Genomic DNA, 14,147 nt, shown 5'->3' with positions numbered 1-14,147 from the left:
CATGACTTATTTTGATTTACTAAGATGTATATTTTCCTCCACGTGTAAAGAATTTACTAATCCTATAGGTACTGTCTGAAAGTATTCAGGTCGTCCAGGCCCAAGGTACTCTCTGAAAACTTGTGGATTGATATCTGCTAAACGAAAATCTTACTATAATCCACGTAGCTTGTATATACATATCTATCTATGTATATGATCGAAATAATAAATGGTACCACAAACAAAAATCCACAAAAAATTTCACACTTTGAGTATTGAAGTTTCAGAGATAAAAAATTACCACAGTGTGTGTGCAACAACCATTTCTTTATTTCAGAACACAATCTGTATAAATATAATAATACTGACTGTTGGATGTCCGTGTAACACAGAGTGTGGGTGGATCTTCACACAAGCTGATCTGGACGTTCATTAAGCCCATACAGTGCTACATACAAATTTTTATTTTGTGGGTTTTTAGGAGTGTTTTTGTGTTTTCATCACTACTTTGGTCCTGTTTACGGATTAACTTCAAATTTGGTTCATTGAGTCTATTGGAAGATACACGCAAACGTGTTGTTTCATATTTTGTGTTTTGCCGTTTTTTTACGACTACATATAAAGGAAACGTTATTTTTTTGTCCTTATATAACTTTTCATTAATCATGAATTTGCGTAACTTCCGTTGAGCGGACGGCGACTCCAGCTTGTTTTAAATAAAAGTACTCACGACGAGAACACGCCTTTCACTAGGACGGTACATGAGGTTTTCATGATATCTTTATGTAATTTAATTTGTAAACATAGCACTCAGAAATGAAGTTCTTAAAAATAAATCATTTAAGGTTACCACTTTTAATATATCATAACATTACAGTTTATATCAACACAATCCGAACACCTTTCTCTATACACTATTCTACGGGAATCTTTTATCTATTGAGAAAACGTTAACATTTGTTTGTTTACAATGAGGTTTTAATACTAGGACTAATAATTAATATCACAAACAACCGATAGATGGCGTTTCTGCTCGTTTTTATAATATTCTGACATAGTAATCGAATTCTGGACTTATCCCTTTGTATTTTGCAAGCTCGTCTTGTGTAGGTTTCTGTTTAATTGTAACGTGTAATAAGTGCCACAATATTTCGTAGCAACAACACGTGTTCTCTTTCCATTATCACCCATGATAAATCTTGATAGATGTCTCTGAGCAGCAGCTCAAATAAACTGTCTTTGATAATGACACTTTTATTCATTATCTTGGAAGAAAAACAACAAACAGCATAATATCTAAGTTTGTGTATGTACAGGACTTAGGTTATCATGTGATCAATCCAGTTTACATGTGTGAAAAGATTTACATGGTGGATCATGGTGAAATGACCAGCCATTGCGTCACTGTTACGGAGGATCAGTGAAATAACCAGCTATTGTATCGCGATTAAAGGATGAACACTTAAGGAACGACATTATAGTAACAGTACGCATTACGAATCACGCCAGGTGTGGCTTAGTGGTTAACACACTTGGATTTTAAATCCATGAATTCATGGTTTGCAACTCGTGAAGAAACGCGCGTCTCAATCTGGTGTAGGTGTATTACTATAAAAGGGATGGTACTATCCATCTGTTCGGTCTGACAATGTTGCTCAAGACCGTTGATTGGCTGCTTTCCTTCTAGTCTGTCAGTTCAAAATTTGGAACGGTTATGTGCAGATGTCCTTTATGTATCTTTGCGAAAAAAACAACAACAAAAACAAATAGACAAACTTATCGGATGTCTTGATACGGCTACGCTTTCGTTTACAAACCATCCAGCTAATCACGTGTCTTTGCGTGTAATGTTAATAATTATTTAAGACTTGTAGGTGGCCAGCTTTGTTATGTTTTATGGCTGCTAATAAACTGAGTCATACATTACATCTTATAATGGAAACTTGTGACTATGTTGTAGCCGTGTGTGAAAATAAAGAGCGAAGCCGTATTTAACCCGTATTTTCTTAATGCTACCACAAGTGTATTATTTACAAGTCATATTAGGTTTAAATATTACTGGTGGCTATAGTTATTTTTCAGTACAACTGCGGTCAAGAAACTTGCTATGTAAATTGGCCATTAAATCCTATCTAACGATCACCGTATACTGGATTAAATAAACAACAAATTATAAATAGAATCTATTGGAGAGAAAAGCGGGTTAGTCCTACGCCGAGGTATTTCAGTTAATGAATTATTTAGTACGACTATTAATTTAAATTTAAATATATATTCCTTGCCTGCTGCTCTGAGGCTACGTCTATTACACAACTCATCGCTAGGTGGTTGTATCTGCGCAGAAGGTTAGGCGTTTAGAATATTTCGGAACACATTGAGTGCCACGTTTTGAGTTTTTAGATGCGTTTTCAAATGTGAGTTAGGGTTCGAAGGCACGCACCTGTCATAATTTTATTGTGTTATTAGGCTGTTAGCTTTCATTTATTGGAGTTTTTCACATTAGTTCACGCAGCGAAGGGAGTAAAACGAAAAATGTACAGGAATATTTGACACACCCACGGATTTGAAAATTTTAACATATGTCCAACACTAAATATTCAAATAAAACTTGATCGCTAGTTACTTGAAACATGAAATGAAAAAGTTCAGTTGGTATACAGTACGTACCAGACAGTGGTAAAGTTCAGCTGGTATAAATTACATACTAGTAATGGTGAACTACACTGAATAGCCACCTGAGCCCTAAAAAAAAAAAAAAAAAATGATTAAAGTAGTCACTTTCAAAAGTGATGCCTAAATGGAGGACAACTAGTCGATACCACACACCGCCAACCCTCGGACTATTTTTCCAAACGAATAGTGGGATTAAACGATACGTTATGACAACCCACGGCTAAAAGGACTGGCATATTAAGCTACAAATTCAGAGCATCGTAATTAGAAGAAACAGGATGTTGGGTAAAAAGTGTGTATTTATGAACACTGTAATGTTCCGCTATTGATTATACTGTATGGAACAAATTTTAAATCACCAACACGTTTCACAACCTTACCACACGATTTATTGGAGGTTCACATTTCACTAAAAATTATAAACATGTAAAGAATTTTGACGCAGATCGACGCATTTACGAGTCATTATTACCTTCGTAAAACATTTTCAATGCGCCACCTTAGGTCGAGTTTTAAAATTGTTAGCAGTTTCTTGAAAATTTTGACCGGTAGTCGTTAAAACGTTGGGCGTTTTTATTTTTATCTTTTGTTGCTGTATTCATTCTTCATCGTTTATTAGAAATTAATTATCGAGCTCTTCTGCAGAAGGTTTACGGACTTAGAATGTTAAAATCTGAGGTTCGATATCTAAGTTGGTAGAGTACTCGCCTAGTGTAAGCTAGGTTTCGAGTCTGATAGCAAGTCCAAGACATACAAATAACATGATTATCACAGGTCTTAGTTTAATTAAAAGGCGAAGAGGAACATATGGAGAGTGTACTATATTTTCTCATTTACGATCAAATTTAGAGGAGTTAAAACGAAAAGTCAGTTTAAGTAAGATGTCAATTTTAACCAAGTTAAATACATTAATGATGGTTATCTTGGTATTTATCTGACAAGCGAAGGTTACCAGACACCCAGAGGACTGCAAGAATGTGACTGACTTATTTTTTAAAACCATTCTATCGATCTTTTAGTGGCTGACCCCTTGAAGTCTGGTAGGTTGCTATTATTAACACATAAAAGTATAGACTAAAGGGAAGTCAACAACACCCACTTCTAACTAACTCTTTGATTACTAAATCGAATAATGGAATTTGTCCCTCACTCTTACAGTGTACCCTATCTATGTATGACTCCAAAGTTCGGTGTTTTATGTGTCAAGTGATTGGTAACCATGACATTTGTGGATCACAATCGGAGCACGGTAGTTATCACAATCGGAGCACGGTAGTTATCAGACCTGATGATGAGGTCTGATAAGATCTTGCTAATGAATTACAATCAGAAATGTTTTCACAACTATAGAGGAAAGAGAAAAGTTGGGCTCCTCGCCTTTCACAACGTAAATACGAGAAATGTTGGAGTGATACAATGAAGGATTGGTTTTGAACCAACTAAGATAACCGAGAGAAAAGAAAGAGCCTGGGTTCTTTGTATTTTATAATGGCCCGCGTGCAACTCGTAATCTGAGGGGCCCGGGTTTGCATCCCCGTCGCGCCAAACATGCTCACCCTTTCAGCCGTGGGAACGTTATAATGTGACGGTCAATTCCACTATTCGTTGGTAAAAGAGTAGCCCAAGAGATGGCGGTGGGTAGTGATGACTAGCTGCCTTCCCTCTAGTCTAACACTGCTAAATTACGGACGGCTAGCACAGATAGCCCTCGAGTAGCTTTGTGCAAAATTCAAAACAATCAAACAATTTCATAATGTTCTTAAGAGCAGTTATTCATTAAAAGACTGGAGGAAGGGTTTTAAACATACAATTACCTCAAACGAATCTTTTAAATAAAAGTGTTTCGTTCTTGTGTTTTAGACCAATAGAATCCATGGTTAAGCTCATTTCCATCAATTGCCAGAGGGCGTTATTGACCCAAGACACGATAATTACTTTCATCATTTGTGTCTGTTAAGAAAACACGTGTTATAGAGATTATGGGCATTTAAGTGCTTTAAACGAGTACATTTGTTAGGGCCCTTTATTATAAACCCTTATTTAATTACAGACGTGAAGCCTCGTATATACATATGTGTGAACGCAGTTAAAACGAATTTTATGTGATAAAGGATATCGTTTCTTAAGGATTTTTTTTTCCACCACACTCACGTAGTTTTTATTCTTCCTGTCGGACGGAAGGTGTTTCGTCGGTCAGTAAAATACCCATGTTATAACAAAACAGTTACATTGTCTAAACACACGTTGATGGAGGGCTTCTAAGAGACGTCAGAGTAACTAACAATGACGTGTACCGAGTGAAAGAAAAGATGAGCGTATAATGTACGTGTCAACCACACCTGCTGTGCCGAGTATAGACGTGGTCATCATGGCTCATCGGACTGGATTAGAGGAGACGCTGTTTGTATTAACAGTACGTTTGACAACAACTGTTACAACGTAAACTGGATGATGTGTTATATTTGGTCAATGTCACAACACATCAGTTTAAACACTACTGTTTGATTATTTTAATATCATATTATTATTATTTAATATTTTCTTCAATCATTATGTGAATGTAAACAATATATAATCATATTTCGACCATACCATATCTAATGACTTCGAGACCTTCTGCCCAATACTAGGGTTCACCATTACGTGTAGAATACAGCAGGCAAAGTTGTGTTCACCTTCAACACAAGGGTTAGGTTTGTGTAATATTTAGTTCACCTTCAACACAAGGGCTAGGTTTGTGTCATATTTAGTTCACCTTCAACAAAAGGGCTAGGTTTGTGTAATATTTAAGGTCAGCTTCAACAGAAGGGTGAGTTTTGTGTCACATTCGTGTTCGAATTCAACAGAACATTTTCGGTAGATTCTAAAACTTATTGTAAAAAATATTAGGAGAAAAGTACAATTATTTAAATAAAGAAATGTTTTCTTCTCTAAACTTATTATGTACAAAATAACAGTCTTATATGTTACTACCAATAATATTCAATAATCTTTTATAGTAGTTAACGCCTATTCATCTAATAGTGTTAACAACCTCACGTCTAAAATGACGACAATATTAGTCGACACATTCAAATTATATCTACATATTTCGGGTTGAGCGCCCTAACCATCAGACTCTCAATGTTTTGGGATTTTTAAGCGCTTTATACAGACTATATTTGTTTAAGAATTTGTGCAAAAACGTTTTCAACAAACTGATTTTTGTGTCAGGATTCGTGTAGTAACGTCTTTTAGAGGCTGGTTTTAGTGTCAGGATTCGTGTAGTAACGTCTTTCAGAGACTGGTTTTAGTGTCAGGATTCGTGTAGTAACGTCTTTTAGAGACTGGTTTTAGTGTCAGGATTCGTGTAGTAACGTCTTTTAGAGACTGGTTTTAGTGTCAGGATTCGTGTAGTAACGTCTTTTAGAGACTGGTTTTAGTGTCAGGATTCGTGTAGTAACGTCTTTTAGAGACTGGTTTTAGTGTCAGGATTCGTGTAGTAACGTCTTTAGAGACTGGTTTTAGTGTCAGGATTCATGTAGTAACGTCTTTTAGACACTGGTTTTAGTGTCAGGATTCGTGTAGTAACGTCTTTCAGAGACTGGTTTTAGTGTCAGGATTCGTGTAGTAACGTCTTTTAGAGGCTGGTTTTAGTGTCAGGATTCGTGTAGTAACGTCTTTCAGAGACTGGTTTTAGTGTCAGGATTCATGTAGTAACGTCTTTCAGAGACTGGTTTTAGTGTCAGGATTCGTGTAGTAACGTCTTTCAGAGACTGGTTTTAATGTCAGGATTCGTGTAGTAACGTCTTTCAGAGACTGGTTTTAGTGTCAGATTCGTGTAGTAACGTCTTTTAGAGACTGGTTTTAGTGTCAGGATTCGTGTAGTAACGTCTTTAGAGGCTGGTTTTAGTGTCAGGATTCGTGTAGTAACGTCTTTCAGAGACTGGTTTTAGTGTCAGGATTCATGTAGTAACGTCTTTCAGAGACTGGTTTTAGTGTCAGGATTCGTGTAGTAACGTCTTTCAGAGACTGGTTTTAATGTCAGGATTCGTGTAGTAACGTCTTTCAGAGACTGGTTTTAGTGTCAGGATTCGTGTAGTAACGTCTTTTAGAGACTGGTTTTAGTGTCAGGATTCGTGTAGTAACGTCTTTTAGAGACTGGTTTTAGTATTAGGATTCATGTAGTAACGTTTTTCAGAGAATGGTTTTGTGTGATAACTTATTCTAAAGACTGGTTTTATTGTTACAATTCGTGTGGTAGAGGATTTTGAAGCTTGGTTTTAGTGTAGTAATATTTCTTAAAAACATGTTTTTATGTCAGAATTAGTGTAGAAACATTTTTTAAAGACTGGTTTTGTTGACAGGAGTCGTGTGGTAACGATTTTGAAAGACCGATTTTGGGTGTTAGGGTTCGTGTGGTAACGTTTTTTAATGACTGGTTTTGATGGTTCGATACCTGTGGCTATTGTTTTTTAATGACTGGTTTTGGTGGTTCGAAACCTGTGGCTATTGTTTTTTAATGACTGGTTTTGGTGGTTCGATACCTGTGATTATTGTTTTTAATGACTGGTTTTGGTGGTTCGATACCTGTGACTATTGTTTTTAATGACTGGTTTTGGTGGTTCGATACCTGTGATTATTGTTTTTTAATGACTGGTTTTGGTGGTTCGATACCTGTGACTATTGTTTTTAATGACTGGTTTTGGTGGTTCGATACCTGTGATTATTGTTTTTTAATGACTGGTTTTGGTGGTTCGATACCTCTGACTATTGTTTTTTAATGACTGGTTTTGGTGGTTCGATACCTGTGACTATTGTTTTTTAATGACTGGTTTTGGTGGTTCGATACCTGTGACTATTGTTGTTGACTTACTTTTAACTTCATCGACAAACATTTCTGTGACATTACTATTAAGACTACACACGTTAAAGTTTCTTATAAACTGGTCTGTAGACTTATCTTAAATGCTTCGTTCGAACTTGTTTTAAGTTTTCTCTTTTCTTTCTTTTTCGTTTTGCAATTTCTTAAGAGTTGTCGAACTGTCTTGACGATCGGTGATCAAAAACTTCAAAAATGCACATTCAATAACCTGAAGAACATCATTCTTTAACCCTTAATTTTAGTTTTGTTAGGCCTAAGACGACATGCTTGTAATCACAAACTTGGGTCAGTTTATTTATTTTTTAACTCGCTGAACTAAGACTGTATCATCACATATGTTTAATCAGAAAGTTCTGTTCAGTGGGTTAACCCTGTCCCCCTGCCTACAATGGTTAAACCCCGGCTGATCCTGCACGAACGCATTAACAAACGCACGTTACTCAAACATCGCTGGTTAGTAGACCCTCAAACGAGGTCGAGAGTGTTTAGAGTAACAGAATCAACCAGGTCTTTCTTTGTGTGTACTGCTAGAGGAGATTCTCTACGACCTGTCATTAGGGCCCCATCATACTCCAACTAGTAACTACTAGAATATCTTAAATAAAACAGAAAATATTTTTAAATTCCTGTTGAAAGATATTACAACCCGAGAGAGTAAAGTGTCAGAACAGATCTAAATAGAGCAACAGTTTGTGGAAGAACTAGTTTGTTTGTGGTTCACGTGAAGTTGTTTCTACTATTGAAGTGAACATGCGCCACGTGCTGTGAGGTTTAGTGCAGTACGACGTCGAACAGCGGATCTGCGAATGGTTATAATTTACGTGACGTACACAGTTTTGAATCAAAAGATAGCAAAATACATTTAGGTTGCTTGTCAAAAATGTCTTTGTTTTCATAAAACAAGTTTAGGACAATACTTCGTGTATTTGTTACACACGAAAAAAGAAATGGCTAATTTCGTATTGTAGACTTTTTACCAATTAGAGTTTATTTTGCTTCGTTATACAAATTCGTTCCAGTAGAATAAAAAGTAACCATGATTCCTAAATGAAAGTTTAGAAAATTACGTTTTGTGAATATAGTTTAAACATTTATGGTAGTACAATTATTGACACAAGGTGACGATGCGTGCCGACGGACAGTGGCCCCTAAAAGTAGCGGTAGTTTTAGTGGTACTTGTCATCCAAGTTTCAATGTCGGCTGACAGTGATGACGTTAATTTCTCTGGTTCATTTCACGGTAAGTAAATTGGAAATATCTGACACTGTGGGTGTGTGAAAAATTAGTTTTATATAGCTTAATTTTAGATTTTAAACTTTAAACTAGTATTAATTATTGTCACTTCTCAGCAAACGAACTGAATATCGAAAACATTTACGTCTTACTTTTGAACGTTTTCAAGTTTTTAACAAAAGTTGATAGAAAAGTTAATCGTTTTTAACCAGTTTTCTGTCAGTTGTATGTAAATCTGTCTTTGCAGCTGGCTACAGAACAAGTATATAACCTACTATAATTTGTTGTATTTGTGGCAGATGTTTTGTTTTATGATTTTGTGGTCAAACAATACGACACTCTTCAGCCCATTTCAATTTATTCACGGTTGAAGTTCATCCAAGAAAATACTTGTGAATTTGTGTTGTGATTTGAACTAAAACGATATTTAAGGTTTGAGGCGATACGTATCGATTTCATGTCGAATGTAATAAGTGGATAAAAACAGTAATGACATTGTAGAGCTATTGTTAGTTGATAATGGTTATGTAGGCCTATTATTAGTGCTAGGTCTAAGTAATGGTAATGTAAGTCTTGTATTAGAACTCGGTTACTAGTGGCAACGTAGAAAATGGTGAGACATAGTAACTATTGTAAGCATCTTCAATAGTTGAACGTTTCGGAATTATATGTATTTTGTCATCAGTATGTTCAATACAGTGAACTAACACTAAAATGCAACGAAAGCCCAATCTTAAATAAAAATTATAACCATTTTCCTTTTGTTTTATTCAAATATACTTTTTAGATGAACATTTTAAATTTCCAGACACAATTTCATCATATTTTAATATTAATTTACTATACTGAAGATTCTTTCTACTGATTATTCCCAAAGACTTGCTGATAATGGAATATGTGTAATTACGAAACACTTGACTGATAAAAGTTGTTTACAGTTGTTGTGTTGGCTCTACTCTTGATAGTTTTACACTTCAGTAGATTGATATGTGGTTCGACCTCGGGTCGTTTATCCCAAATTTGAGGTTACAAGTTCTGAAACTTAAGTATATCCAAAGAAAAATATTTCAGGATATTAAGGAGGGAAAATAAACCTCATAGGCCGGTCCCAGTATGTAGGTTACGGTGATTTGCGTCAGGTACGACCACTCGTCATAATGTTCAGGCGTTAATATAAGGACTGCCGAGCTCACGTCTTTCCTTTGTTTTGATTGTTGTGAATCTGCTTAAATGGCGTTCATTGACTTAGAAACCTATTTGCTACAATATTTATAATGTACAGCGAATGTAGTGTATGTATATATGTATAAAAACTATTCTCTCCAGTCGTTTCTGGTTTTTTGTTGCTGACTCCATGATTATTTCAGTATTTATGTTCGTAAGGGATTTTCTTTCGAAATGAAAATTCCATTTACATCGTTTAAAAATAATAATGGCAGTATTTCCACTTCGGTAAACGATTGGGGCAAGTCTATAAGCTAAGTATAGAACATGCGCATTATTAGTCCTACAGACGCCCCCCATGTATGTTATCTCTATTTTTAAAATCCATAACAGGACTAGGTCTAAAGTACATAACAGGATACTGTCCCCATTTCTAAAACGTACAATAAGCTTTATCATTATGCATGTTATATTCGTTTCTAAAGTGTTTAACAATTCATTATCCGATGGTTAAGATGTTTATAAGGATAGCTTGTTGTTGTTTTTTATATACAACTCAGCAACTTTCAGAAATAACAGTTACTATTAGATGTATCCGTGCAGGTGAGAGGTGGTGTTTGTTTTCCCTCAAAATATGCCAATAGCAATATGTTTTGTTTGTTTGTTTTTGAATTTCGTGCAAAGCTACTCGAGGGCTATCTGCGCTAGCCGTCCCTAATTTAGCAGTATAAGACTAGAGGGAAGGCAGCTAGTCATCACCACCCACCGCCAACTCTTGGGTTACTCTTTTACCAACGAATAGTGGGATTGACCGTAACATTATAACGCCCCCACGGCTTAAAGGGCAAGCATGTTTAGTGTGACGGGGATTCGAACCCGCGACCTTCAGATTACGAGTCGAACGCCTTAACCCACCTGGCCTTGCCGGGCTGTAGCAATATGTAAAACTATGTTTAATGGGCTTGTTTGTTTAAGTAACATTTTATTTTCGCTTCATATTTAATATGTTATCGAAAAGCAACACGTAACGTGACTTAAAAAGTCTCACATTTGTGTAAGCGTGTTTTTCTTGAAAGTTCGTATAAACAACGAGTGAACAATTAACCACTCAAGTGGTTGATGGTATTAAAAAAACGAACTGCAGTTTTATAATTGTTTTACCAGTTATTAATATAAATAATAATGCTGTAGGAAGAAGTGACAAAGTGGGGTTACTTGAGTAGATGTGTGGGCTTTATAACGAGATGTTGAAAGTGTAAGGAACTGCTACCAGAGACAGCTCAAGCTGGAGAAAGGAGATCTGAGGGCATGCCTCTTCAGAAAATTAATATAATAATATAACTTATAGTTGCTATATAAGTGGGGGTGTTACTTCATACAGGTTTTGACGCCTCTATAAAAAGTATCTATGTTTGTCCTAAATATACCAGTAATGATTGTATACCCCACGTAGTAAAAAGGGAAACTGAACATATTCTGTCAGTACCCTCAGTGTTACTCTCTACTGACTGATCTATATACATCCACCACTGGAGCTATGAAACCTGTGCATTTTGAAAGAAAAATAACTTTTTACAAATTTCAAATAATTCCTAGTTTATTAAGTCATATTTGACAGGTCATAATGCAAAAGCTTAGGAGTTAGAAGACAAACTCCTCTCAACTTATGCCCCCAGTGGCATAGCGGTATGTTTACGGACTTATAACGCCAAAAAGTGGGTTTCGATTTCTGTAGTGGGTAGAGCAGAGATAGTCTTTCGTGTAGCTTTGTGTTTACTTTCCAACAAACTCTCAACTTATTGTAGGGTTTAATTTAAAATTTTAAGTCTCATCGAGTATCAATAATTTCAATTTTTATCACCATCTATATATTTATTATTTTATTATATTATATTTTATTATATTTATTATTTTATTTGGAAAAGTGCAGATAATTCTTTATTGTATAATACTCGTAAATGGGAGATAAATATTTTTAAACAATACGGATAATGTGCCTACATATAAATTAGTTAATTTTTTACTGACGTGATATGGGTTGAGATTATAACCAAATAGATCTCTTATTAATAGCATTGCAAACTTTGATGATAGTGTCAGTTTCTGGAGTAGGTACGTTTCTAGCTATTTCAAAGGTGACTGTCTTATTACTTGATTAAATATTTCTTTTTTATGGTTGGTAAATAAGATATCCTTTCAACTTGAAACATATATCGTGTTAGTTTGTATTTTTGCGAGGGCTTTAAAGTTCTACTTCGTGAGGAAAGGTTTGTTTTACAATCTTTTTGTCCCCCCGCACTCTCCCCAACGGCTCAGAGGCAAGTCAAAGGGCTTGTAACTTAAATAAACAACCCAGGAGTTAATCCTACTGAAATATTGCAACATTAACTCTCAGGTAACACTCTTCTCCTCTATAGTTTACCAGCTTTTTATTACAGTTTTTCCCGTAGGACAAAAATATAAATGCTTCAGATAAATATGCAAGCTGCTTCGTTTAATTAGCAGTTAACGGAACATCATATTAGTTTCTTTGTTTTCAGTTAGGTGATCAATAACCCAGTAACATTTATTAGATAAATTCAATCTCAGTTTTAGTGTTAGTTTTTGTAAATTGTTTTGTATTCTGATAAGGTTGTTGTCTCTTTCTACCATCACACTAGATACATGATTAACGCTGATAAATTGTGTTTCTAAATTTCAAGAGGGGCGGACTAGGAAGTATTAACGTCGAATTATGTTGGCGCGAAGCTACACAGTGGACTGTCTGTAGCTAGGATCAAACCCGAATTATGTTGTTGTAAATTAAGCTCTGTACTTTAGCCGCTGAGTGGATAAATAAAAATATTATTTTAGAATGTATGAAATATACGTATTGATTTATCTTTTTCCCCTTTATGTCAATGTTGCTGTATCGCTTGAGTATATTATAACCTATGTTGGTGTATCGCTTGAGTATATTATAACCTATGTTGCTGTATCGCTTGAGTATATTATAACCTATGTTGCTGTATCGCTTGAGTATATTATAACCTATGTTGCTGTATCGCTTGAGTATATTATAACCTATGTTGCTGTATCGCTTGAGTATATTATAACCTATGTTGCTGTATCGCTTGAGTATATTATAACCTATGTTGCTTGAGAATATTATAACCTATGTTGCTGTATCGCTTGAGTATATTATAACCTATGTTGCTGTATCGCTTGAGTATATTATAACCTATGTTGCTGTATCGCTTGAGTATATTATAACCTATGTTGCTGTATTGCTTGAGTATATTATAACCTATGTTGCTGTATTGCTTGAGTATATTATAACCTATGTTGCTGTATCGCTTGAGTATATTATAACCTATGTTGCTGTATCGCTTGAGTATATTATAACCTATGTTGCTGTATCGCTTGAGTATATTATAACCTATGTTGCTGTATCGCTTGAGTATATTATAACCTATGTTGCTGTATCGCTTGAGTATATTATAACCTATGTTGCTGTATCGCTTGAGTATATTATAACCTATGTTGCTGTATCGCTTGAGAATATTATAACCTATGTTGCTGTATCGCTTGAGTATATTATAACCTATGTTGCTGCTGAGTATATTATAACCTATGTTGCTGTATTGCTTGAGTATATTATTACCTATGTTGCTGTATCGCTTGAGTATATTATAACCTATGTTGCTGTATCGCTTGAGTATATTATAACCTATGTTGCTGTATCGCTTGAGTATATTATAACCTATGTTGCTGTATCGCTTGAGTATATTATAACCTATGTTGCTGTATCGCTTGAGTATATTATAACCTATATTGCTGTATCGCTTGAGTATATTATAACCTATGTTGCTGTGTCGCTTGAGTATATTATAACCTATGTTGCTGTATCGCTTGAGTATATTATAACCTATATTGCTGTATCGCTTGAGTATATTATAACCTATGTTGCTGTATCGCTTGAGAATATTATAACCTATGTTGCTGTATCGCTTGAGTATATTATAACCTATGTTGCTGTATTGGCTGAGTATATTATAACCTATGTTGCTGTATTGCTTGAGTATATTATTACCTATGTTGCTGTATCGCTTGAGTATATTATAACCTATGTTGCTGTATTGCTTGAGTATATTATAACCTATGTTGCTGGTTTAAGTTTGTTATAATTTAACTTTTACTTAATTACCATAACGATTGTATGTTGTTGTTTTTTTAATATATTTCTTCCACG

At 35.1% G+C, this 14,147-nt stretch overlaps 1 protein-coding gene across 2 annotated transcripts in view; it reads left to right on the top strand.

Moving 5' to 3' along the window:
- The first annotated feature begins 8,621 nt into the window (after window positions 1-8,621).
- The window catches only part of LOC143248573 (inactive tyrosine-protein kinase transmembrane receptor ROR1-like), a 103,526-nt gene continuing 98,000 nt past the window's right edge, over window positions 8,622-14,147 (top strand). For both annotated transcript variants that reach the window (XM_076497037.1, XM_076497036.1), the window contains exon 1: window positions 8,622-8,758. The gene's annotated coding sequence lies outside the window, so the exon portion shown is untranslated. The remainder of the gene's footprint in view (window positions 8,759-14,147) is intronic.

Source organism: Tachypleus tridentatus, chromosome 4 (genome assembly GCF_004210375.1).
Source record: "Tachypleus tridentatus isolate NWPU-2018 chromosome 4, ASM421037v1, whole genome shotgun sequence".
NCBI classification, from domain to species: Eukaryota; Metazoa; Arthropoda; class Merostomata; order Xiphosura; family Limulidae; genus Tachypleus; species Tachypleus tridentatus.
The sequence above is the reverse complement of the archived record's forward strand: the minus strand, read 5'-3'. Positions and strand labels throughout refer to the sequence as shown.